This window comes from Leptodactylus fuscus, chromosome 2 (assembly GCF_031893055.1).
Source record: "Leptodactylus fuscus isolate aLepFus1 chromosome 2, aLepFus1.hap2, whole genome shotgun sequence".
NCBI classification, from domain to species: Eukaryota; Metazoa; Chordata; class Amphibia; order Anura; family Leptodactylidae; genus Leptodactylus; species Leptodactylus fuscus.
The window spans coordinates 191,213,134-191,238,551 of record NC_134266.1 but is presented as its reverse complement, the minus strand read 5'-3'; the positions used below and the strand labels follow the sequence as shown (position 1 = coordinate 191,238,551).

Genomic DNA, 25,418 nt, shown 5'->3' with positions numbered 1-25,418 from the left:
ACATGCATATACTTACCTGTCGATTCATGGACAGAAGATGCGGTTTTTGATGAGTACAGACGCAGCCGAGGAACACAATCTCGCTGTCTGCATTCCCGAGTGGTCATCCAATCAAAATCCGGGGGCGTGGTCCTACCGCCGAGCCTCCGATGGACTACTCGTGGATTGGTTGCCGGTAGGGGCGTGGAATGCATATATATACCTCTTCTTTGAAGCGCTCACTGTCTTCAACACAAGTATCGGCGTCCACCATCAGGGCACCGAGAACTGTGGTTTTTACCGCAATCATCGTGGGGGGCCGCGAATGTCATATCCTGACGCTACTTTACTCTCCTGATGAACCCGGTGTAGGGAACTAGCCGGGGGAAATGCGTAGAGAGACTAGATATATCCAAATATAGGCAGAGCAGGTCCAAGCACAATAGGGGGTGATTAAGAGATTGTAAACCCTGCTAGCTAAGGAATGCTCTGCAGCTTTGAAAAGGATACAGCAGTTTTGTTTTGAGTGGGTGGGGAAGTGTATCAAAATAGGCCAATATAATTGTAGCCACAGATACTATATCCTTTGAACCTTCCAGCCCTACTCGTTACTACTTGAATAGGGATAGACAGGTTATATTTTTATCTCTATGGAACCCCTCATTGGTGTCTTGTTTAAATAATGGCCTGAGTGTTTTAAAGAAACAGAGTAACTAAGTAGCTGCATATCAATCTTTATTATTCATGAAATTATCACAACAGCTACAAAATATACCACTCTTGATGAATTCCATCTTAATGGGGCAAATGGTATAATGGGTCAGGATCTAACATGGAACATGTTATGTGACTAAAGGGTGAATGGCTGTAAAGTAGACGTGTTCTAATATAGCGGACAGTCTTCATATGGATTCAGTCAAACCTAGTCCCCGTATTACTATGTTACTCTAGGGATCTAACCATATTTCCTAATTGCCCTATGTTTAACACTCATGCATTATATAGACACTAGATTGAAAAGGAGTGTTTCTTATCACACTAGACCAGGTGGATCTGCACCTAGGAATAGATGCTTTTTCTAGTAACTTCTGAGGTGTCTAGAAAAATCTGATACTGAAAATATTTACTGCTCACACGAAGGCAAACTGTGCTTATTTCATAGGTACACTTCCTCTTGTATTCTAGAATCATGCTACTTTTTTGCATGAATAGCACAAATGACACAACCTGATTTAATGGCAATCTGTAGATGACGTTACTTGCATTTGCATGCTGAAATTAGTTGCTGTTTTGTTGAAAAGTAATATATACGTGATAACTCATATTTCTTTAGCATATCATTGATAAGTGCTATTTGCATAGTTTCTAGTTTGAAGGTTCATTATCCCTGCAATGACCTTGCATATATCTCCGTTATCCTTTTCAGTTCTGATGAGTGGACTGGTGCCCAGGTCCATGCATCATATAAGAAAAAGAACCTGATTAATGACTCGTGGCATATGGAGTAATGAAACCCAAAATCTTATTAGCCTCTTTATAACTTGCTGCACTATGGGTTTCTTTTAGAATTCCCAGGTCCATTAAAGTTTCTGATTTTCTCAATGTAAGTAGAATAATTTTGACAAGTGCAAAGTGAATAACTTTGAACTTTTATACAATAAATCTCCCTCTATTGCTACACTTGAAGATTCACATTTTAAAGGGGTTGTCCAATTTGTTTTTTATTGATGATGTATCAGTCAACAACAAGAGATCAATAGGGGTCTGTCACCTGTGATATAATAAAAGCTTTTGTGACTATGAAACGGACAATGTGTGACATAAACAGTGAAGATGTTGCAGCATTTGCACAAGCAAAATGGACCCCTGAAACAGCAGATTCTTGGGTATTATTGGGCAAGCCATACTGATATCTTATAACTGACCTATTATGAGAATAGTCTATCAACAAGAATGAGTTGGACATCATTTTAACTACTTTGCATGCATATGGTGGGAAAAGAGGGTTAAACTGGACAATTGCCCATAGCTCTCATCCTTGGAGAAGACCACTTGGGGTACCATTGCACTGGACCTTTGACCTGGTGGAGCAGCACTTTCAAATGTGTCTATGTCCTCTAAATACAGATACAGGTGAAACCTGTGGCAAAACTCTTTGACATGCTGTTAGGAGATGTTCACACTTGCACCCGTATCCTCCCGCTGGGTCTCCGCCCTATTCCCCAGATAAACTGCATAGGGTACGGCTTCCCAGCAGTCAGTTTTAAAACCCATTCATTTGAATGGGTTTTAAAAGCAAACCGCCTCTACAGCCTCTACATGGGGAACCATTTTTTTTTTCTAGACAAAAGTCCTGCGTGTCCGACTTTGTGTCCGCCCAAAAACGGTTTCCCCGTGGAGAGGCTGCACATGGACACCAGCGGTTTGCTTTTAAAGCCCATTCAAATGAATGGGGTTTTAAAACTGACCGATGGGAAGCCGTACCCTATCCAGTTTCTCTGGGGAATAGGACGGAGACCGGGTGGGCAGACACGGGCGCAAGTGTGAACGCCCCCTTATTTAGACCAGATTGCTCATAGGACTTTAGTACACAGATGTAGGCATTGGGATGCTGAGATGCTGAATTCACACACCAGAAAAGGCCTCAGTTGTGGAACCAGGTTAAGGTGAGTATAAGGTTATTTTTATAAAATATTTTGCTATTGGAAGAACGTATTATCTTACTAAGGGGGCATTATTTTCTTATTATGAGGTACAAACTTAGTCATTTTCATTGCATGTTTTTTTTTTTTTTTTTATTAATAACTCCCTTTGTACTCCCGAATAGTAAAAAAAAACAAAAAAAAACAAAAACCTTTTTGTGCCTCCACATAATAAAATTCCCTTTACCTTTAGGGGATTTTTACTGAGTGGTGGACACAAAGCTGAGCTCAGTGTCCCTTTATTTCTGTTCAGCACAGTTCAGACTACAAAGTGAGCAGTGTATGGATTCTAACAGCCAAGGGGCATATTACTCATTTAAGTACTTCTATCCTTTTCATTTTAGCAAAACTGTCTAACGTATTTAGCAGAAATGTGGTCTACACTGAAATCTGTGATTTTTATGCACCAGAAAACTGGTATAACACCTGTGGACTCGCATAGAAAGTGAAGGGAATTTACAAACTCTAAGTAACAAAATGAAGATAGAGATGAGATTACTTTGTGGATAAGTGAAAGTATTCCTCCACCGATGGACATTCTTGACAATCTTTTTGCAGTGGAATTGATCCCTTGGAAAAGGGGAGCTGCAAATAGAAGGTAAAGCATAAATAAATGTATTTGCTTTTCTTTAACCGAAATCTAATTTATTATGGCTAAAGTGGTTAGTGAACTTATACGCAAGCAAATGCTGTTCATTCTGATTCAATACCTTCCAGCATTCAAATCTAAAGAATTCCCATTTTACTGCAGTGTATGAAAACCTCCTACATCTTCATGCTCACAGAGTTTTAGTGGGAGACGCATTTGAGTGCTCTTGTACATTTACCTTATGGTATTTCCTCTTTTACGTTGCGCACACTCTCGCATAAAGATGCAGTATCACGATTTGCCTATATTACAAACAGTCTGATTTGTATGTTACAATATTTCTAAATACTTTTATTACACCAGTGCCAAGAAACATTTTGCATTAAAATCTGGCATTTTGCAGCATGAGAATGATCTAGAATTGATTTGCTTTCTCATCCATGTGTTCAAATATTAAAATGTATGCACTCTTCTTAGAAAAGAACATTCTTCTCTGCTGCTTCAATGACATGATTAGCTGTTCCGCTTGTTCAATATGTCATCTTATTGCTTTTTAGAATGATAGAATCACATTTTTTTTTCTCTAATGTGTTTGAAATTTCAGATTTATGTTATTTTTTGAATAAAAATGTTTTAGCTTCTTGTCAGATTTACAGCACTTCAATGATTTCAGATAGCTTCCAAAAAGCCATCTTTTATAACTCATGACTTATTCCCACTGCAAGCCACTATCTCTCCTTCACATTAACAGTGGTCCTTAATAAAAAAAAAAAAAAAAAATCTGGTTGGGACAAAAAACAGAAATAATACAAAATGGATCACAAGAGGTTATTTGTTATGATTTTGCTTTTTATGTGGCTACAGACATAAAAAAAAAAGCACATGGTATAGTAAAATCACGTTTAACATCTGGTGTGTACTATATGTTATTTCCATCCTTATGGCAATCAATCGTTCAGCTTCTTTCAAGTACAACTTGATGCCAGGTCCCCACGGGCCAGAAACGCTGTGATTTGCCCGTGGTGGAAACGTTGCAGGAAAAATCGCAATGTTTTAGAGTAACTGCAAAGTGGATGGGATAGGTGTGAGTTCCATGCCCACTTTGTACTTAAAACCGCAGCGCGGACACACTACGGTTTTCAAAACTGGAGCATTTTTGGAAATCCCAGAATGTCAATTATATCTACGGAAACGCTGGCGGCTTCTCCGTAGATATAATGGTAACGGATAGACATTGGAGGAAAACTCAGTGAACTTTCTGTTTAAAGTGCGGTAGGAAGAACCTCAATGCGTTCCTGCTGCGGATTTTCCTGTGGGACCTTAGCTTTAAAGCGTACTTGTTATTTTGATAAATCTTGAAATAAATGGATTTACCTATAGCATTCATGCTACTATGTGTATTCAGAGTAATTTTGCTGTTCACTATCTACCTTTCCCCTCATAACGTCTCAAAGCACAGCTTCCTGCCATATCTTAATTTCTTGGGTTGCTCCACATCTTTCCCTTATTTGCAGGCATTTCTCCTCTCCTTGAGTGTCCTCTCTCATTCATCTCAACAGAGAACACGCTAACCTTATTATTATATCTTAAATCTGCTTCAAAAATTCCTGAAATCTCCCTTCCATTTATTTCAGTCGGTGGCAGTAGCACAGAATTGCGGTAGCAGATTTTTTCACCTAGCAGAGAAAAAAGCATTCTGCCATATCTTTGGTTGCATTCCACCTGACACTTCGATTAAAATGAATGGGAGGCAGAATAAAAATTGGAGGCTTTTGAGGCAGTTTTTGAAAGAAAAAAAAAAAAGTTGTTTATTCATGACATTAGACATAAGCTGTAATGGAGCTCCTACTTGTATATACTTGCTAGTGAATTGTATTGTTGATGTACTGTATGTGTTTATCTAGTGTTTATGATGTATTCAAGAATAAAATATTATTATGCTTTTGGGGCTAATAATCCCACAATTGGGAAGACCTAGCTTTCCCAAATTTTGTGATAACAAAGAAGAAACATTGAAGATGGGGGCATCTCTGAAACATTAATCTCTTTACATGTTATTTTGAGTCCCTTTACATTGCACAGACCCCTTTCTGTCATCACAGAGCCTTTTACAAAAGGGTTGTTGATAACTTACTTATTCCCTTATTGCACATAGGTAGTTAGAAGGCCGAGGACCGACTGGAGCCATGGAAACACTTCACGCCCCTTAATCTTATTGCAGTGTAAAACAGACAGAAGGACCTCTCAATTTTTTTCTAACATCACAGTCACTGATGACACTTACAAATATATAGTATTGCAGTTGTAATTGTTTATATCATGTCTATTGTTCTCACCCTCTGACAGATCACAGCAACAGGTGAACAACTGGAGTGTTACAGTTAATCCAGTCTTATTCAGTATACAACCCTCAATGTTTATGTGAAGACTGATCAACATGAAGGATACTGTACAACAGAGTCTAAGCAGGAAGTTACTAGAAGCCATGTGATTAGCGTTGAGCGATCGGGATCGGAAAAGATCGGATACCAATCGGCGATCGAGTAAATTTCACGATTGCGATCGGGTTCCGATCACGCCTAAAAAAGATCAGGAACAGAATTCTGATCCTGAATGTTCAACCAACTTACCTGCACAGAACTGCTGCTGCTACCCGGAGCTCCAGGCTGTTGTTCTCTCATCTCCTCTCTCTCTTTGCTTGCCGACAGAGTGCTGTGTGTGCCCCCACCTCCCTAGGCTAGTATTACTGCTGGGAGTAGGCAGGGCTTTTTGTGGCTTAGGAGAGTGTGGGCAGACACAAGGAGGGGAGACGTGAGTGATGCACTCACGTCTCCCCGCCCTGTACCCACCTACTCTTCTCCCAGCATCAGTCACACTAGCCTGAGAGGCGGGGGCGCACACAATGCTCTGCCAGTGTGCAAAGAGCGAGAGAGGAGAGAGCAATGGCCCAGAGCTCCGGGGAGCGCCGTACACATCAGGAGAGGAGGCGGCAGCAGTTCTGTGCAGGAAAGTGGGGGGGACTAAGTAGCCGGCGGATTTTTTAATTAATATACAGTGTGGAGGCTTCAATTTTTGGATTCCACGCTGTGTAGTGAACAGGATCATTTTTAAAATCCGATCTTTGATCATTAAAAAAATCCCATTGACTTACATTAGGATCGGAATTGGGATTGAGATTGGGTTTGAATGGAAAATGATTGGAAATCAGATTTTAAAATCGATCCTGAAACCACAAGATCGGCTCAACCCTACATGTGATCAAATTCAAAATATTACAAAGTTGTTCGAATTTTGGATTTACTTTTATTTTTAGTCAGCATGTTCTGCTTTACATTCTTGGACATATTGTTCTTCACTGTGTTGACTAAATTGATGATGCTGCACCAATATTCATTTCATTGACTGTCTTATAAGACTCCTGCATATATTCTGCTTGAAAGGGCTCAGCACAGGAGAAGGCAAGTGGAGATTTGCTGATCTGTGCATATCACACGAGTTCTAAAGAAGATCAGATGCAGAATTGAATAGCAACATTTTGAAAAGAAAGAAAATCTTTAGGGAGACATTGCAAGAAACATAAAAAGTGGCAGAGCAACTTAATGTGTTAGTATATCTTAATAAGAAACATTTTAGGGAAGATTAATATTTTTAGCTCTCATATTGAAAATGTGAAGATCCATGTATATTATTATTTTTAATTAATTAGCTTTTGCGTATGCTAAGTAGCAGATCTGATCAATATTTTGATAACATTCAGATTATACTATGGTAACATCAGTTACTTTATCTGTGTATTCTTACAGCTTCTCCACCACCACCACTAAAAAAACAATGGAGAAGAACAAATAGCATTAAACCTCACAATATTACTGTATGAAGATATGAGAGATTCCTATGGCTCTTTGTGGTTGTGCATTGTGCTATATTGCCAAATTATACTACTATAGTACAGGGTTAGGTAGGGAGATATGGATGATTTGAACTGGGTGCCACGCAAGGTGGGGATAACCTCAGCGGATAAAGAGTGGGGTATCTGCTCGTCAGGAGCTGCCATTTTAGTAACAATGGAGACGTGGTCGATAGAGCATCGTGTGTTTGTGTACACCTTTATTGAAATGGACTGTTCTGTCATTCAAACACAGAGACATTTCCAGAATCATTTCAACGTTGGCCGTCATGGTCGTGTTCCGAAGTTTGACACGATAATGAAGTGGGTGAATAACTTTCAACCAACAGGTTCTTTGAGACCCGGAACTGCATGAGAAGGTGACTGAACGGTATGGAAAACATTGAAAGGGTGCGTCAAGCAGTTGAAGCCAGCCCTTGATGTTCGGCTGTACGGCATGCTTGTGCTCTTCGCATGTTGGACCGATCAGTTTGCCGGATTTTACACTTGGACCTGCATTTTCATTCCTATAAGCTGATGGTTGTCCAACAGTTGCAGCAAAGCGACTACGGAAGACGATTCAGATTTGCAGAAACAATGTTGAAAAACATGACTGACGATATTGTTTTGATTATGAGTGACGAAACTCACTTTCATTTGTTTTTCTTTGATTTTTGTAATGGCAACATCCAAATACACGTTGAAAAAATAAAATTTGAGTTTTGTTGAAAAATGAGTGTGTAACTGTTATTTCAAATCATCCATATCTCTGTGCCTAACCCTGTATTACAGTATATATAGCATGCCACAATTTTTTCTACATAGATTCATAGAAATTTCAACCTCCTGTATGGCTCAGTATAAAATCTACAATAGAGTGGCTTTATGAAAGAATATTGTTGGATCTTACATATGTATGTCTAAAACTGTATTATGAAAAACAATGCAACTTTTCTTCCTGGAATGACACATGCAGTTTTTGTAACGGTTTTTGGCATAATTTTTAAATATCATACAGAAGTATAAAGGGAAAGAAGTGGCCGTCTTTCCTTTATACTTTTCTTTCTTTTTCTATCCATTCTTGTGTTTGACTCAGAAACAGCATATGTGATTGTAACCTAAGGGCCCATTCGCACGGAATAATGTGCCGCGTGAACTAGCACGTATACGCCGTGTGAGATTTTGTGGGCCGTATATGCTCCCATTGATTTCAATGGGAGCGTGGATCGTTAACACGGCCTGCAAAATCTCACACGGCCCGCAAAATCTCACACGGCGTATATGTGCCAGGTCACGTGGCACGTTACTCCGTGCGAATGCACCCTAAGTTTAGAGTTAGATTGATATATAGTTTATTGGTATACCGCATGCAACTATTTTGTTTTCCGAAATTATGCCTTTTTTTTCCACTTTTGTATTTGACTTTCAAAACCGTAAATGAGTAAAAACACCTTGAAAGTATAAACTTATTGTTATGGTGATGACATATTCCACGTTAATGGGGTTGTGGCAAGTTTACAACTTATCACTTATCCAGCGGATAGTGTTTGAGTGTCTCACCAGTCCATACCATTCCATTCATATAGGCATACAAGAGACTAGTGTTCTCTTGATCGGTGAGGGTTTTAGAAGTTGGACCACTACTGATAAAAACACCTATCATCTATCTTAATAAATTAAATAAGCTGTAAACTTTACACAAGTCTTGGGACAACAAGTTCCCCCTACGCCAAACAGCAGCACAAGATGGGGGGGGGGTATTCCTGCCCCTGTGTGCTGTTAGGACAGGTGGAACTTTTAATTAGTTAACAGTTTTTCCCCCTATAAGAGGCCAGAGCGACCTCCTCCCCCCTGTGTTTTTTTCTGTCCTGTGCGACTGGACAGGTGGAGGAGGCTGTGGCCTCCTCTATGGTTTAGAATAAGGTGTCTTAGATCCTTTCTTCTCTTTCCCTTCTTTCTGAGTGAAAGATCTAGGTTTATACTGCAGTCTTTTGTCTTACCTGCCTTGTGCAGGTTACTGACTTTTTTTCAGCTGCAGTTCATTTACTGCCCTGCAGTAAGGTAAGCCGTGTCCTCTTTCAGCTTTCCCTCTGTGTTCACTGCACAGACTAAAAGCACTAATTTCTATTGCTATGGGCACTCTGTCAGCTTCACAATATCGAAGTCGATTCACCGCCATTATGGTAAGATCCAACCAATTTTTTTTTTTTGTATTTCTTGCGGTTTTTCAATGTGCATTTAATTCCTAAGCGGGGACTATATGCTGTGAACCTAAAAGAAGGGTTCAGATACCTATGTACTGTCATTACTTATTAGGTGCATATTTGCTTATTGCTCACATGATGGTGGATGCTCTAAGGCAATTTGTTGTAAGGTTATGCATGTCTGCACTGCTGTCAGTACGGGGTCCTCCAGCTAGGAGCCCTTCATTTATTGTTGTCATCTCCTGGGTGAAGGAGTACATGAGATTTCTGGTAAGGTTCCCTCTCCCAGTTTTCATAAGAGGTCTTACTTAGAAATAGAAGCCCTAGTGGCTCAATCTGTAGGGTTACAGACTTGTATGCCTGAATCCACAGTATCCTGGGTTCAATCCCAGTTGCACTTTGCATTCGTGATATAAAAAAAAAAAAAAAAAAAAAAAGTTAATAAGGTACTTGTGGTTCTCATGGTCCATTCACATGGAGAAAGTCTCTAAACTTCATGCTGGACTCTGTCTGCTTGAAAATCTCCCTCCTCTAGGTGGGAAAAGATCATATCAGCAGTGCATTATTTATAGGTGATACAGCGGGTTTCCATCCTAACTGCCAAAGGTTACTGGATCTTATGTCAGGGTCTGCAGTTGCAGTCCCTTGGGCCATATAGCGCATGCGGCCTGCAGAAGGTAAGTCTGAGGCCTGGAATCACAACCCGTGGGGCCTGCAGGGGCTTCATTTTAAGGGCTGGATGTCCATGTCCAGATAGTCTGGACCCTGTTGACCACAGAGACAGCCCTCTCCGGTAGAGAGCGCATCTACAGGAGATTCCCATACGGGCAATGAGGAATTGGATGGAGGAGGCTGTGTCATCCAGCTGACAAAAAACTCAGCAGTCTGGGTCAAGCCAATTTAGTTATTCCTCAAAATTTGTCTTTCATCCAGGTGGGGTTCCATCTTAAGGATGGGATGTCCATGGTCCAGCTAGCGCTGGACCCTGTTGACTAAAAACGCCTCTCTCTCACTAGTGGGGCGAATCTAGAGAAAAGTTCCAAAGGAATAAAGTGGAATTGGATGAAGAGTTCATGGTCCAATTTATCTGGACCCTGTTGACCACTGATGCATCCCTCTCTGGTGGAGAGTGTCCACGGTCCAGCTAAGGCCGGACCCTGTTGACTACCTATGTCTCCCTCTCTGGTGGAGAGCACATCCAGATAAGCGTTCCATAGGAGGAACATGAAATTGAATGTAGAGTCCACGGTCCAATTTATCTGGACCCTGTTGACCACTGATGCATCCCTCTCTGGTGGAGAGTGTCCACGGTCCAGCTAAGGCCGGAACCTGTCGACTACCTATGTCTCCCTCTCTGGTGGAGAGCACATCCAGATAACCGTTCCATAGGAGGAACATGAAATTGAATGTAGAGTCCACGGTCCAATTTATCTGGACCCTGTTGACCACTGATGCATCCCTCTCTGGTGGAGAGTGTCCACGATCCAGCTAAGGCCGGACCCTGTTGACTACCTATGTCTCCCTCTCTGGTGGAGAGCACATCCAGATAAGCGTTCCGTAGGAGGAACATGAAATTGAATGTAGAGTCCACGGTCCAATTTATCTGGACCCTGTTGACCACTGATGCATCCCTCTCTGGTGGAGAGTGTCCACGATCCGGCTAACGCCAGACCCTGTTGACTACCTATGCCTCCCTCTCTGAGGAGAGCACATCTAGATCGGCTGGGTAGGCTATTTGGTCTCATCATATGTCCGCCTGATCACGGCTTATCCAAGATCCATCGGTCCTTCAACTTGTTCAAGCCAAACAAATACGTAAGGACCCTCCCTCTTCAGGGCATCAAGCAACTTTATCTAGACAGCTCTCCCATTCGGCAAATCCTTGGCCCCCCACACCTTCACAAAGGTAGTGGCCCCGGTCGTAGCCGCTCTGCGCCTCCAAGGGATCTTATTGTCCCATAACTAGACGAATGGCTCCTAAAAGCCCGGTCAAAGGAGGTGCTTGCTACACAGTTGGAATCCACTGTGGATTTCCTAAATGAGCTGGGCTGGCTAATAAACTGGCAGAAGTCGGTAGTGGTTCCATCTACCCCGATTCAATTTCTGGGGTTTATCTTTGATTCTCTCAGCATGATGATCTCCCTGCCTCCTCCTTGGAAGGAGAAGATTGGTCAAGCGGCTCATCACCTATCCACAACCCGGAAGGTTACTATCAGGACCGCCATGAAGGTCCTAGGTCTCATGTCCGCAGCCATCAAGGCAGTTCTGTGGGCCCTATGGCACATGCGCCCCTTACAGTGCGAGATCCTGAGAGTCGGGAACCACAGTCCTTCGGGGCTACAGAGGCCTATCCAGTTATCCATCAGAACCCATCGATCACTGGCTTGGTGGTCCCAGCTCAGAGATGGGAAATCCACGGTCCAGACATCCTGGACCCTGTTGACCACAGATGCCTCCCTCACAAGATGGGGAGTGCTTCTGGGGGAGACCCCGGTACGTGGGACCTGGAACCAGCTTAGAGAAGGCTCATTTGTCCAACTGGCGAGAGCTCACTGCGGTGCACCGTGTGCTTCTAATGTTTGCACCCCACCTGCAAAGCTGTGAGAGTGAGAACAGACAACTTAACAGTAGTCCGATATATCAGCAAACAAGGAGGGAACCAGATCCCCCTCGCTTCTGCAGGTGACAAATCTAATATTCTCCTGGTGGAGAGGAATCTTTCACAACTATCAGCGGTTCATATTCGAGGTGGGCTGAACATCCTTGCGGATCAGCTAAGCAGAGGCCTGGTGACGACAGGCGAATGGTCCCTAAAATCCGGACATCTTTCATCATCTCACTGAGATGTGGGGTCTCCCCGAGGTGGACCTGATGGCCACCCAGTACAACGCCAAAGTGACGAGGTTTTGCTCCCTCTACCGGGAAGACAATCCTTTGGCGGTAGATGCCCTGTCAATACCTTGGAGGTTCAAACTGGCATACGTTTTTCCTCCTATTCTGATGATTCCGAAGGTATTGGCGAAACTCAGGCAGGACCAGACTTCGGCAATAGTGATCATGCCGTTCTGGCCAAAAAAAAAGGGCATGGGTTACCCACCTCATCCTAATGAGTCAAGGGACCTACTGGAGGCTTCCACAAGTCCAAAACCTGGTAATTCTGAACTGACAGCTCTGCCAGGACCTGGACAGGTTCAACCTCATGGCCTGGAGGTTGACCGCATCGTATACGGAGATAGACGATTATCCCAGGCCGTTCTAAGAACGTTGGCCCATTCAAGAGCGGATTCAACTAACAGGAGTTACCAAAGGATCTCGGATAGGCAGCTTAATAACTCTGCTATCGAATCGGTCTTGGAGTTCCTACAGAGTGACCTGGATAAGGGGCTAACTCCAGCTACCCTGAAGGTTCATGTTTCAGCACTTTCCGCTCTTCTAGGGACCTGGTTATAACAAGATCCTCTATTAAAGTAATTCCTTAAAGGGGCCTCTAGGCTCCGCCCTCAGATGCAGCCCCCTGTCCCGCAATGGGACTTGGCTGCGGTTCTTCAGGGGCTTTGTTCTCCCCCCTTTGAACTCTTAACAAAAGTGGACTGGAGATATCTCGCCTACAAGGTAACCTTCTTGTTGGCAATTACCTCTTCCAAAAGGGTTGGAGAATTACAAGCTTTGGCTGCCTCGGAGCCATTCATTACCTTTTTCCCTGATAGGGTTCAACTTGGGTTCATCCAGGGATTTTGTCCTAGGGTCGCATATATCTGCGCATATATTTGGATTGTACAGCTTCCTTTCCAAGAACCTGCTCATCAATACCTACGGCCATAACAAAGGTGTTAAAGCCTCTAAAGCCACCCTGTCAAGATGGATCAGGGAGGCCATCGCTTGCTCTCTTCGCGCTCAAGACCTACCAGTACCGGAATTGGACCAACTTCCCGGTCAGAGAGACGCTCGCTCTCCTTAGAGCAGATATGTTCTGCTGCTTCCTGGAGGTTTCATCTGATGTTCGCCAGACACTGCAGATTGGACTGGCGCAGCTCAGAGGCCACAGCCTTCGGACATTCTGTCTTGGCATCTGCTTGCCAAGATCTCCCACCCTAGTTGGGATTTTACTTGCTAGATCCCCATCTTGTGCTGCTGTTTGGCGTAGGGGGAATGGAAGATTATGAAGATAATCTGTTTTCCCTTAGCCCAAACAGCAGCACAAGGCTCCCTCCCATTGTTTATGGTAATGTTTGTATTGTTATATTGCCTTTTATACTTTTTGACTAACACAGGGGGGAGGAGGTCGCTCTGGCCTCTTATAGGGGGAAAAACTGTTAGCTAATTAAAAGTTCCACCTGTCCTAACAGCACACAGGGGCAGGAATACCCCCCCCCCATCTTGTGCTGCTGTTTGGGCTAAGGGAAAACAGATTATCTTCATAATCTTCCAGAATAAAACATTTTCTCCAAAAATAGACAAATGTTTGCTATTCCATCAGGGTCAGTGTCAGTACTTGGCAAACCCACTGGGATGCCGGGACCCATTGAGTTCAAGGGGGGCCAATGCTCAGCTGAGAAGTGAAAATATCAGTTTTATTAAAAAACAAACAAAAAACGTGGTAAACGTGTTGTCATGCGTCTGCAACACCCTAAAGTTTCCCCTCCCCTGGTTTCTCCAAGTGATATATAGTGCTTTGGTTACAGTTGGTAAGTGAGTGACCACACATAAAGGTTAGATAGCAATGAAAATTTTAATGAGGAATTATTATAACAAATGTCCAGAATAATAGCATAAAATGATAAAACTCAACAGACCACATTGTAAGTCAATGGGATCTGTTGGGTAAAGGAGGTGTCAGCCATGGGATGAAGCCAACACTATGTCATGGCTTCCATTTATAACAACACCCATGATGCAGATGTGAATGGAGCTTTAATTTGTGATTTATTTTTTTTGTGTAAGAATTTGATAAAACATATATTGAGACTACAATTAATGTTGTATAGGTATGATAATATTATTGATATATACATTTAGTCATTACAGCTCTGTATGTGTAAGGAATAGGTTCATACTTTGTTACAGTTTGTTCTTCTGATAGAATGACATTGTACCCTAATGCTAGATTCACATTAGCGTTCAGACTTCCATCCTTTAGGGCCACTTGTGGAACCAAAAACAAGCAAACCCTATGCACTTGAAAAGGGGTTACCTGTGGAAATCGACAAACCCCAAAGGCTATGTTGGGGTCTGCCGATTTTAAGCGGAATGGGAGAAGGATTCTTGTACTGAGACTCAAATGCTAGGTTGAACATACACCAAAATTCACTGAAAAAATCTAAAACTTTCTTTGTCCACTCAGAAAAAGGATATATGATGTTCTTTATGAATTGCAGCACTCCCTAGATGTAACAGATTGGGCTTTTTACCATAACTAACCTTAACCCTAAACTAAGTGCCTGTGAAAACCTGGAGATAGCCCTGCATTCCGTAATAATAAATTTCATTATTGACATAATTCAATGATTTTACAACTGGTAAATTCTATAATTATTTCCAAATAGGGCAATATAACACTGCTAATATTCTACAGAAAATAACAGAGTGTTTAAAAGGTAAAATCTATTGACCTATAGGGTGAAGAATTTGTGCTATGCCTTTAAATGTGGCATTTCACTTATGGGAGGTGAGATTATTCTTATAAGTATATCATTTAATGTAAATTAAATAGGAATCTGCCTGAAATACTGAGATGCTAAATATGAGTAAAATTGTAAGCTGCTAGATAAAAAAAAACCTGTCAATCCTATAAATAGCATCATTCTCCTATCACTATGTTGGCAGTTCTGTCAGGAAGACGACACTTGGCGAGTTGCAGGAATTTCTGCTTTTTTAAAGATATGATGATATGAACTGTTATTAGCTACTCAAGCACTGCAACTTGTTAGATTAGGTTTAGGAAGAGTTTTTCATTAGTTCCAACGCTACAATAAATTTGATTTATTCAAGAAGTAATATTTTTGCATATTAGGATGATATTTATTGCCTTCTGTGAATTGTATTATTTATCTAAATTTTAGATCTCAATTAAAATGTTTCCGAATTGTTATCGCATTCACTCATGACACATTAGAGTTCACACGGCAATATTATTCATATATTATGTATTATTGATTAAGTTATTGAAAAGAGATGAAAGAAGTTTAATCAGCATTAGTTTGGGGAGGGTAACCTATGGCTTGTGGGTCTGGCCGTTGCCTCGACCACTGTGACCTAAATAGTGATGCCAGTGTCTATGGGTCCCCTAAGGCCCTAGTGCGACTGAGCCCAGGTGTGACTGCATCCTCTGCACTAAGCAAATGGTGTTTTCTCCTTGTGAATTGTTGTGTCTGTTGCCAAATTATTGCTGTTTTTTCAATATGCAAATGGTCTCTTTGAAACAACAAGGGTCTTGCCATTTTCCTATTTGGAGTAACAGCAACACCTTTACTGCTCCACAGAGCTAATTTGCATATTGACAAAAACAGTAACACCTCAACAATGGACACACCGATTTTCAGGTGACCTTAACTTATGTTTGGGGCTGGTTGATATGCTGGGTTCTTGTGACTGAATTCCCTTAATGACAACTACGACAATATGTATGATGATTACTGTTATTTAACCCTTTCCCACAGGGGGAATTGTTCAATTTTTGATTTTTGTATTTGACTTTCTGACTTCTAAATCCAAAACTTTTTTAATTTTCCGTTTGCTGAGCCATATGAGGGCTTACTGTTTGGACAAATTGCTTTTTATGATGACCCCATTTATTATGGGGATCTGGGAAAAAGTCAGAATGGGGTGGAATTGGAGAAAAAATGCATTTGTGTGACTTTCTTACTGGCTTAGTTTTTACACTCTGCAACCAAACTGACATGTCACCTGTATTCTATATTTAGTATGATTCAGGGGATAACATTTTAACTCCTTAACAAAAATCTAAAACTTTGCAAAAATGTTTTTTTTTTTTATAAAAGTCTTTTTTGTGGGGCCATGGAAACCTGGTGTAAAGCTGTGTGTATGTGAAGACAGAAGAACCTGCCAAGTACCATTGGTCCATAAGCGTGATGTGATCATGTTTATCTCAGTTTGGATATCAGTGAAAAGGCTGCGATCAGTTGTTATGGAAACCTGGAGTAAATCTGTGTGTGTGTGACCTTGTGTAACAGTGTCATCCACAGTGCCCTGCCCCTTGAAAGCCGACCTACAGTAATGATGAAAGATGGCTGGGTTGTTATGGAAACCTGGAGTAAAACTATGTATATGTGACTATGTGTAACAGTGTCATCCACAGCACCCTGCCCTTTTAAACCTGACCTACAGCAGTGAAGAAAAATGGCTGGGTTGTTATGGAAACCTGGAGGAAAGCTGTGTGAATGTGTAGACAAAGTGCCTGCGAGCTTCTATTGGCTGATAGTGACATGTGACTGTGTGTATGGCAGTTGAAACATAAGTGAAAGATTTGCAGGCTTCTATTGGCTAATGCAGGTCATTTTTGGGGAATACTGTATCTTAGGAATGGTACATCCTAAAGAACTGAGACCCAGTCTAAAACCTCCCCAGACACCTAATGTACCTGTGTGCTGAATTTGGTGAGGATCGGTCCAGTATAACAGAGATACTCTGTCTTCTTCTGTGATCCACATGGAGCCAGTGAAGGTCCAGGCTATTGTCGATTGTATCTCTCTTAAAGCCTTGCAAAGATTTTTTGGTTTTGCTAATTACCATAGGAAATTCATTCATAACATTTCTTCCATAGCAAAGCCTCTAACTGACCTCACTAAAAAGGGAACTGGCATAATTCTATGGAGTTCAGATGCTATCTCGCCCTTTAAGTCTCTTAAATGTAGTTTTATGGAAGCTCCAGTCTTGGTTCAATCTGACCTTTCATTTTCCTTTGTTTTTGCTGTAGATACCTCAGATACCTTGCATCCTTGTGCCTTCTCTGGAAAATTCTTACCTTCTGAGAATAATAATGATAAAATTGTGAACGATTAAATGGGCATTTGAAGAATGGCATTATTTGGAGGGAGGTAGACACAAAATTAATGTTCTCACAGACAAAAACAATCTCACCTTTTTAGAATCCGCCAAAATACTTACTCCCAGAAAGGTGGCATTATTTTTTCCAAATTTAATTTTGTAGTAACATACAGACCCGGGTCTAAAAATGCTAAGGCTGATGCCATCCCTCCAAATTTTTGCTCCTCTCAACCTCCTTATCCTGAGCCTCATCCAATCCTCCTAGATGGCAATGTTATTTCTGCCCTTTCTTCTGAACTCGCTTCTGAGATCAAGGAGAATCAGCAATTAGAACCTCAAAATGCCGCGGTTGGTAAATTATTTGTACCTCACCAATTTAGACCTAGATTGGCGAACAAATTACATAAATGAGTTTTGAGTGGTCTTCCAGGAATTTCTGGTACTAAAAGACTAGTTTTCTGTTTTTACTGGTAGCCAGCAGTGTCTCATGATATCACAGTGTATGTTTCCGCCTGTGATATTTGTGTCCAGACCAAGATCCCTCGGGTCAGCATTGTGGGTAAACATCTTTCATTGTCGGTCCTGCTAAGATCATGGACTTATCCCTTGATGGGTTTCATTACTGATCTGCCATCTTTTGAAGGTAAGTCTGTCATTTGGGTAGCTGCAGATTGTTTCAGCAAAATGTATCATTTTATTCAATTATCTTAACTTCCAAATGCCAAAGTTCTCTCCAGATGATCTATTGATCACAGTGTCGCATGGTATTCCCGGAAAATATAGCTTATGATAGATTTGTTCATGATTTTGACTCCAAATTCAACACAAGTCCATCTGGCTTTACGTCTGGTGCTAGTGAAGAAGTTTGAGTGCTGGGTGAGATTTAAACAGCTTCTTCTAATGCTCTCTGTTGTCAGTCAATTCCAGCAATTTCTGATATTTGCTGTAGAGATAGTATCCTAACACATTACTTGCAGTGCACAAAAGACACAATCAATTTTTTTGGAATAGTAACTTTTCATGAAAGACATCATACATATATCTATTGTTTGTTTTCAAATCAACAACTTAATTTTCTTTCTACAATCATTTAACTCTATAGGGGAAATTTATTAAGATTAGTGATTCTTCCATCAGTCTTAATTAATTCCCTGACAGGGTCAAGATGTGCCAGGATTAATAAGTGACTCTATCCGCTTAGTAATTATTGTACATGTAAGTGTTCCTGATCTCACATCTATGCCAGTCAGGAATTGATATAGTTTTGTGGTATAACTCACATCAGTTATCTAGTATGTACTATAGTAAACCTGGCATTTCTAGGCGCAGAAGTCTTAGAAAATGTGGACTGTGAGAGAGTGAAGGGTGTGGTCTGGGAAGACAGGTATGTCCCAGCCAGGCAGCTAAAGGGTGTTTGGTAAAAACTCACACCAGGGAGGTCATCTGACTAATCAGGCCCTAATAACAGTCTGAGTGTGAAGACTAGCAGGGTGGCACCACACTGACAGAGTTGAACTGTCCAGACAAAGCAGGTACTGTGCCACCCGTTGTTATTGCCAAGGTGGGAGACTGGTAGCCAGTCTCCTGTATAGTCAGGGAAAAGTTTCCTTACGTTTAAGTTAGTCTCTCAGCCAAGAAGGTTTTTGTTTTGTTTATCCTGTGGCTTTGCAAAAGCAGTGCATGTGTTACATGTGAATAAAGCCTGAACCTGTGTGCAATCCAGTGTCTGTGTCCCTGTTTCCTGCACTGCTACAAGCATCTACCTCAGCGATTCCCCACAGGACATATGTCTAAGCTGATAATAATGCCATATCTGACATATGAGACAAATAATTGTACAGGAATTGGATGTTAGGTAATTCCCTAGTGCTGCTGCTGGAACAATGGAAGAAGGAAAAGATAAACATTTGAGCCCTAAACTTGACCGAGCCCCTGTCCCTACCTGCTTGCCACACTATCCTAGTAACAGGAGCAACTTGGTGATTATCGTTTCTCTCAACAAGTGTACACAGACCAAGACAAGACAAAACAACACAGAAGAGGAGTCAGCAAGCCAAGAGTCAAAGCCAGACAGCTAAAGCAGTACAAAATCATAAGCCAAAAGAGTAGTCACAAGGGAAGTTGAAGGACAGAGGTCAGTAATACAATAGTGAGAGAAGTAGGAAGCTAGCAAGGACTAAGTCACAAGACAGGGCGACTTAGAAACATAATCTCTATTTAAGGGAACCCTTTCTTCTCCTTTCCCTTAAGCCTTTGTCCTCTTACTTTCTCTGTTCTTCCACTCTACCTCTTTCGCCTTCATTTTTTATCCCCCTTCTTACTTGTCTTCCTACACCTCTCCCCTTCTGTCACCCTCTGTTATTAACCTGCCATCCCCCTCTCCTCCTCCCCTCTCACCCCATACGCTTCCCTGACCATATCTCCTCCCTCCCCCCTCCACCCAACCCTTCCCCCACAGGATATGTGATTGCTGGCCACTTATCTCGACCATTCGATCCTTGCCTTATGGTAAGGCCCTGTATTTTTGGCACACTTATTCAGTTGATCACCACTAGAAGCTGATCCATGATTTCTAAGTCTGTTGTCACCGTATCTTTTATGCCATATTGTATTTGTTGCAAGAATACCATTTGAACTCCTGTTGTACTTTGATGTCTCCATCGCGTGCTGTTTTCTCTCTATTTAGCTATTGGTTGGTTTGAAAGTCACTTCAATACCTGTTACACCCCCCTGGATTTCTTATTGTATTTCTTTGTAAATAATAAAACTCAATAAGCTTTCAAATAAAAAAACAAACAAACAAAAACAAGACAGAGTCAAAATAGCCAGCAAACCTGTGTGAGGGGATGACCTGTATATAGGAAGTCCAGGACTTGCTCCAGACTTGACTGGTAGAGAGGCTAAGATTAACTATTTGATGAACAGAGGTAAACAAGGTGCAGGAGTTGGGTGTGGTAGAAATTCAATTACAGAGGAGAGGAAATATGACAGTGTTCAGACAGAGCAACAAAAACACAAAGGCTAAGGCCCCACAGGCCATATCCGCAGCACTAAAGCGCTGCGGGAAGAACCGCTGCGTGAACGCATTGCGGTTCTTTCTGCCACGCTTTTAAGAGAAAGTTCAGAGAGTTTTCCTCTGCGAACCTTCTCTTAACATTATATCTACAGGAAAGCCGCCGGCATTTCCATAGATATAATTGATATGCTGTGATTTGCAAAGCCACAACGGCTTTGCAAATCGCAGCGTGTCCGCGCTGCAATCTTTTCCACAAAGTGGGGATGGGATTCGCATGAATCCCATCCACTTTGCATGCACTGTACAACGCCGCGATTTTTTCCACAGCTTCTCCGCTGCGGGAAAATCACAGCATTTCCGATCCGTGGGACCCCGGCCTAAGCAAGTAATCAAACTGAAGAAGCCTTCTGCGCCGTAGTATGTACAGTCCTATGAAAAAGTTTGGGCACCCCTATTAATCTTAATCATTTTTAGTTCTAAATATTTTGGTATTTGCAACAGCCATTTCAGTTTGATATATCTAATAACTGATGGACACAGTAATATTTCAGGATTGAAATGAGGTTTATTGTACTAACAGAAAATGCGCAATATGCATTAAACCAAAATTTGACCGGTGCAAAAGTATGGGCACCTCAACAGAAAAGTGACATTAATATTTAGTACATCCTCCTTTTGCAAAGATAACAGCCTCTAGTCGCTTCCTGTAGCTTTTAATCAGTTCCTGGATCCTGGATAAAGGTATTTTGGACAAACAATTCAAGTTCAGTTAAGTTAGATGGTCGCCGAGCATGGACAGCCCACTTCAAATCATCCCACAGATGTTCAATGATATTCAGGTCTGGGGACTGGGATGGCCATTCCAGAACATTGTAATTGTTCCTCTGCATGAATGCCTGAGGATTTGGAGCGGTGTTTTGGATCATTGTCTTGCTGAAATATCCATCCCCGGCGTAACTTCAACTTCGTCACTGATTCTTGAACATTATTCTCAAGAATCTGCTGATACTGAGTGGAATCCATGCGACCCTCAACTTTAACAAGATTCCCGATGCCGGCATTGGCCACACAGCCCCAAAGCATGATGGAACCTCCACCAAATTTTACAGTGGGTAGCATGTGTTTTTCTTGGAATGCTGTTTCTTTTTGGACGCCATGCATAACGCCTTTTTTTATAACCAAACAACTCAATTTTTGTTTCCAAAATGAAGCTGCCTTGTCCAAATGTGCTTTTTCATACCTCAGGCAACTCTATTTGTGGCGTACGTGCAGAAACGGCTTCTTTCTCATCACTCTCCCATACAGCTTCTATTTGTGCAAAGTGCGCTGTATAGTTGACCGATGCACAGTGACACCATCTGCAGCAAGATGATGCTGCAGCTCTTTGGAGGTGGTCTGTGGATTGTCCTTGACTGTTCTCACCATTCTTCTTCTCTGCCTTTCTGATATTTTTCTTGGCCTGCCACTTCTGGGCTTAACAAGAACTGTCCCTGTGGTCTTCCATTTCCTTACTATGTTCCTCACAGTGGAAACTGACAGGTTAAATCTCTGAGACAACGTTTTGTATCCTTCCCCTGAACAACTATGTTGAATAATCTTTGTTTTCAGATCATTTGAGAGTTGTTTTGAGTAGCCCATGATGCCACTCTTCAGAGGAGATTCAAATAGTAGAACAACTTGCAATTGGCCACCTTAAATACCTTTTCTCATGATTGGATACACCTGGCTATGAAGTTCAAAGCTCACTGAGGTTACAAAACCAATTTTGTGCTTCAGTAAGTCAGTAAAAAGTAGTTAGGAGTATTCAAATCAATAAAATGATAAGGGTGCCCATACTTTTGCACCGGTCAAATTTTGGTTTAATGCATATTGCACATTTTCTGTTAGTACAATAAACCTCATTTCAATCCTGAAATATTACTGTGTCCATCAGTTATTAGATATATCAAACTGACATGGCTGCTGCAAACACCAAAATATTTACAACTAAAAATGATTAAGATTAATAGGGGTGCCCAAACTTTTTCATAGGACTGTAAGTGGAAGGTGGCACAGAGAACTGAACAGACAGAGAATAATACTTCCTTTTATGGTGACAAAATACAATAAAAAGTAATATTGTTCTTTTTAAAAGCTACTGTATCATATTGAGCTTCAGTGACTGGAGGAGGGGGGAATGCTTTTCCTTAGACTAATAACACAAATATATCTGATATTGTAGTTAGCTACAATATATCAGCCTGGAATCCAGGCTGTTTATTTCACAAAGCATTGCCTAGACTGGATCCAACTGTATCCATTTCTTAGGTGTAAGAGGTTCTCGGTATGTGCAGTGTTGCTACTTCTAAGTTCTTGTTTACTAACTGCAAAAAATATCTTGAAATTGGTGACAAACTGAAAAACAATTTCAGTTCTGTCTAACGTTTAGACAATGTAAACTTGGATGAAAATATCCAAATAAGTGCTATATTTACTAAAATACTATATGCTGCTTCATAGATTTGGAGCTTAGTGTAAGGAGTCAGGCTTAGGCCTAGTGCAAGGAGTTGGTCCTCAGAGTTTCTATATGTTACACCTGCTCAACCTTGAATTGCTTTACTATTAATGCAAAGTTTGGAATTTCATTCATTTCCTTTTAAGATACATTGTTACCTCTCACTATGTGAGGATACTGCTAAACTGCTTTACTTAAGCTCAGCAAATAAATAAAATATATATATTTTTATTTTCTGTCATATTGTAAAATTATCCTTTTTATGGATACAGTACCTTTTTTTTCTTCCTGCTATCACCGAATTTCTATTATTCCATCTCTCTTAGGATTTGCTATACCCTGCTTGGTCTTCATCCATACACCTCATTCTACATCAATGTATGGGAACCCCTGTTGATGCTGTAATTTTGGCAGTGTTGAGTATCACCAAGTTTCCTCACAAACAAATATTGCTAGTACTTATATAAAAAGTAATCATTTACTGTGACTAAGTTCTTACGAACTGTACAATGCAGTAGATTTCCCTCATAGTAACCACATATTACATATTATATTGCAACAAGTGACAAGAAATAAGCTCAAGGCTAAACCATTTCAAAAAGTCAGCAGGGTCAGGTACTGTTTGGATCTATTGTATTATGGATCAGGCATTGCATTAAGGCTGTTATTAAAAACAAAAGCCATAATGTACATGTGAACAGAGCCTTACTGGATGTTTTTGTGTTTATCTATGTGTCAAGGACATAAATAACACAACTTTTGTATGTTACATATTCATTTATTTTCTAGATTGAAGTAGATACTCATTTAACCTCTCTCATTTTTATAAAGCTTATGTCATGATAAATATGTATTTTGTAGACAATTGTTAGTTCTATACAATTTTGAAAGTAATATTCATTTTAGTTCCAACAATATTATATTACCTTAAGAACCGAAATATATATTTTGTTTTATCTTTTCTATTTCTTAGCAAAAGTGAAATAATATCACACTCTGGTTCCTATTTTATTTCTAAAATCGGACCAACAATCTGTTTTGTGTTAAAAATAAAAACAAGCTGCACAGGACACAAGTGATACTATTGCAAGTGACATTAATTACAGTTCAGCCCGGCGGATTGCTGAACACTAAGATCAGGTAAGTGACAATATAGAAATCTTATCACTGTGTCACAAGTAGCACAACTACCCACGTAATGGCTGTAATTAGTCTGAACAAGAGCTTATGTTTTGTGTTATTACATGCAGAATAGAGGTACAATGATAAATTACACTCAGACTATTCTTCTATATATAAGTTAAAATTGAGAAGATAAATTAAATAAATTTAAGTGGAAACATATCATGTGTCCTGTTTATATGTTTACATAAATCATCTCCCCAGGCAGCAATGGCAGAGCATTACATGGCAACCATTCAGCCTATCTATTTAGCTGCATCAGTCATTTGATGGAATATATACTTAGGTCTAATTTAGATAAGGATTATATGTTTATGATTTTTAGTGTTTATGAAAATTATCGTTTTTATCTTTTACCACACTTTTTGCTTAAAATATCCAAGTATTACAACCTAATGAAGAATCTATTCCATGCCTAAATTTTACATTTAAAGCCAACTATACATATATTTCTATGTATATTATGTGAAAGTGACAGGCAGAGTACTGTAGTCCAGATATATCAGCCCCAGGTTTCTGACATATGTGTGGTCCAGGGCAGATCTGGAGTAGGCCTCAGCACAGGTGTAGATCCTCAGCTCATTACTGGGCCAGAAAAGGCTGCAGCTCTGGCATTGCAGTGCAGGTCCATAAGGTGAAAGGGGGTGTGTGGTTCTGTCCTGTAACCCTGAGTCCGGTGACACTATATTGCACCTGTTTTGTTCATGAGGAAGGAAGTAAGCCACACGTATAGTTAGGTTAACCTACTGTCTAGTTAGTTGCTTAGAAGAGCAGGTTTTTATTTTGTTTTTTGTTTTTTGTGCCTGAAGTCAAGGTTTATTTCTTTTCCTGTTTTATTTCTAAATAAACCAGTTTGTTGCATGTTTTGTGTCCCTATCTTAAATGTTTGGGTCCACAACACTGCTTCTACCGAGCTACTTCCCCATAATATATGTGGCAGATTTAGTACTATGCTGTGCCACAAGGTGGTCATCTGCTCCTGGTATTTATGAATTGGACCATGGTAGATACTTAAGACTTCAGTATTTGCTTAACACTTTCATTTTCATGGACAATTCCTTGAAAGGAAAATAATCTCTAATACTGCACCATGTATCAACTGTTGGTATACATAATCGCACATTTTGCCCAGCAGAAAAGTTTATCTTAGCTACTGTATGATGTCACTCATGATACCATATACTTTGAAGTGCTCTCAGATGCCCCCACATTGTTATCTATTAAAATGCTTAAAGGGAAACTCCATATAAAAACAAAGTGCATGGTGTAAATACATGTTGCTAAGATTTTAATTTCAAAAGCTTTGTATTTCCTGTTATTTACCGTCACTGCATGTGGCACATATGCTTTCCTGTGTTTACA

General features: G+C 40.7%; 1 protein-coding gene across 1 annotated transcript in view; it reads left to right on the top strand.

Moving 5' to 3' along the window:
• HS6ST3 (heparan sulfate 6-O-sulfotransferase 3) overlaps positions 1 to 25,418 on the top strand; it is a 522,789-nt gene that overhangs the window by 300,809 nt on the left and 196,562 nt on the right. The window lies entirely within an intron of this gene.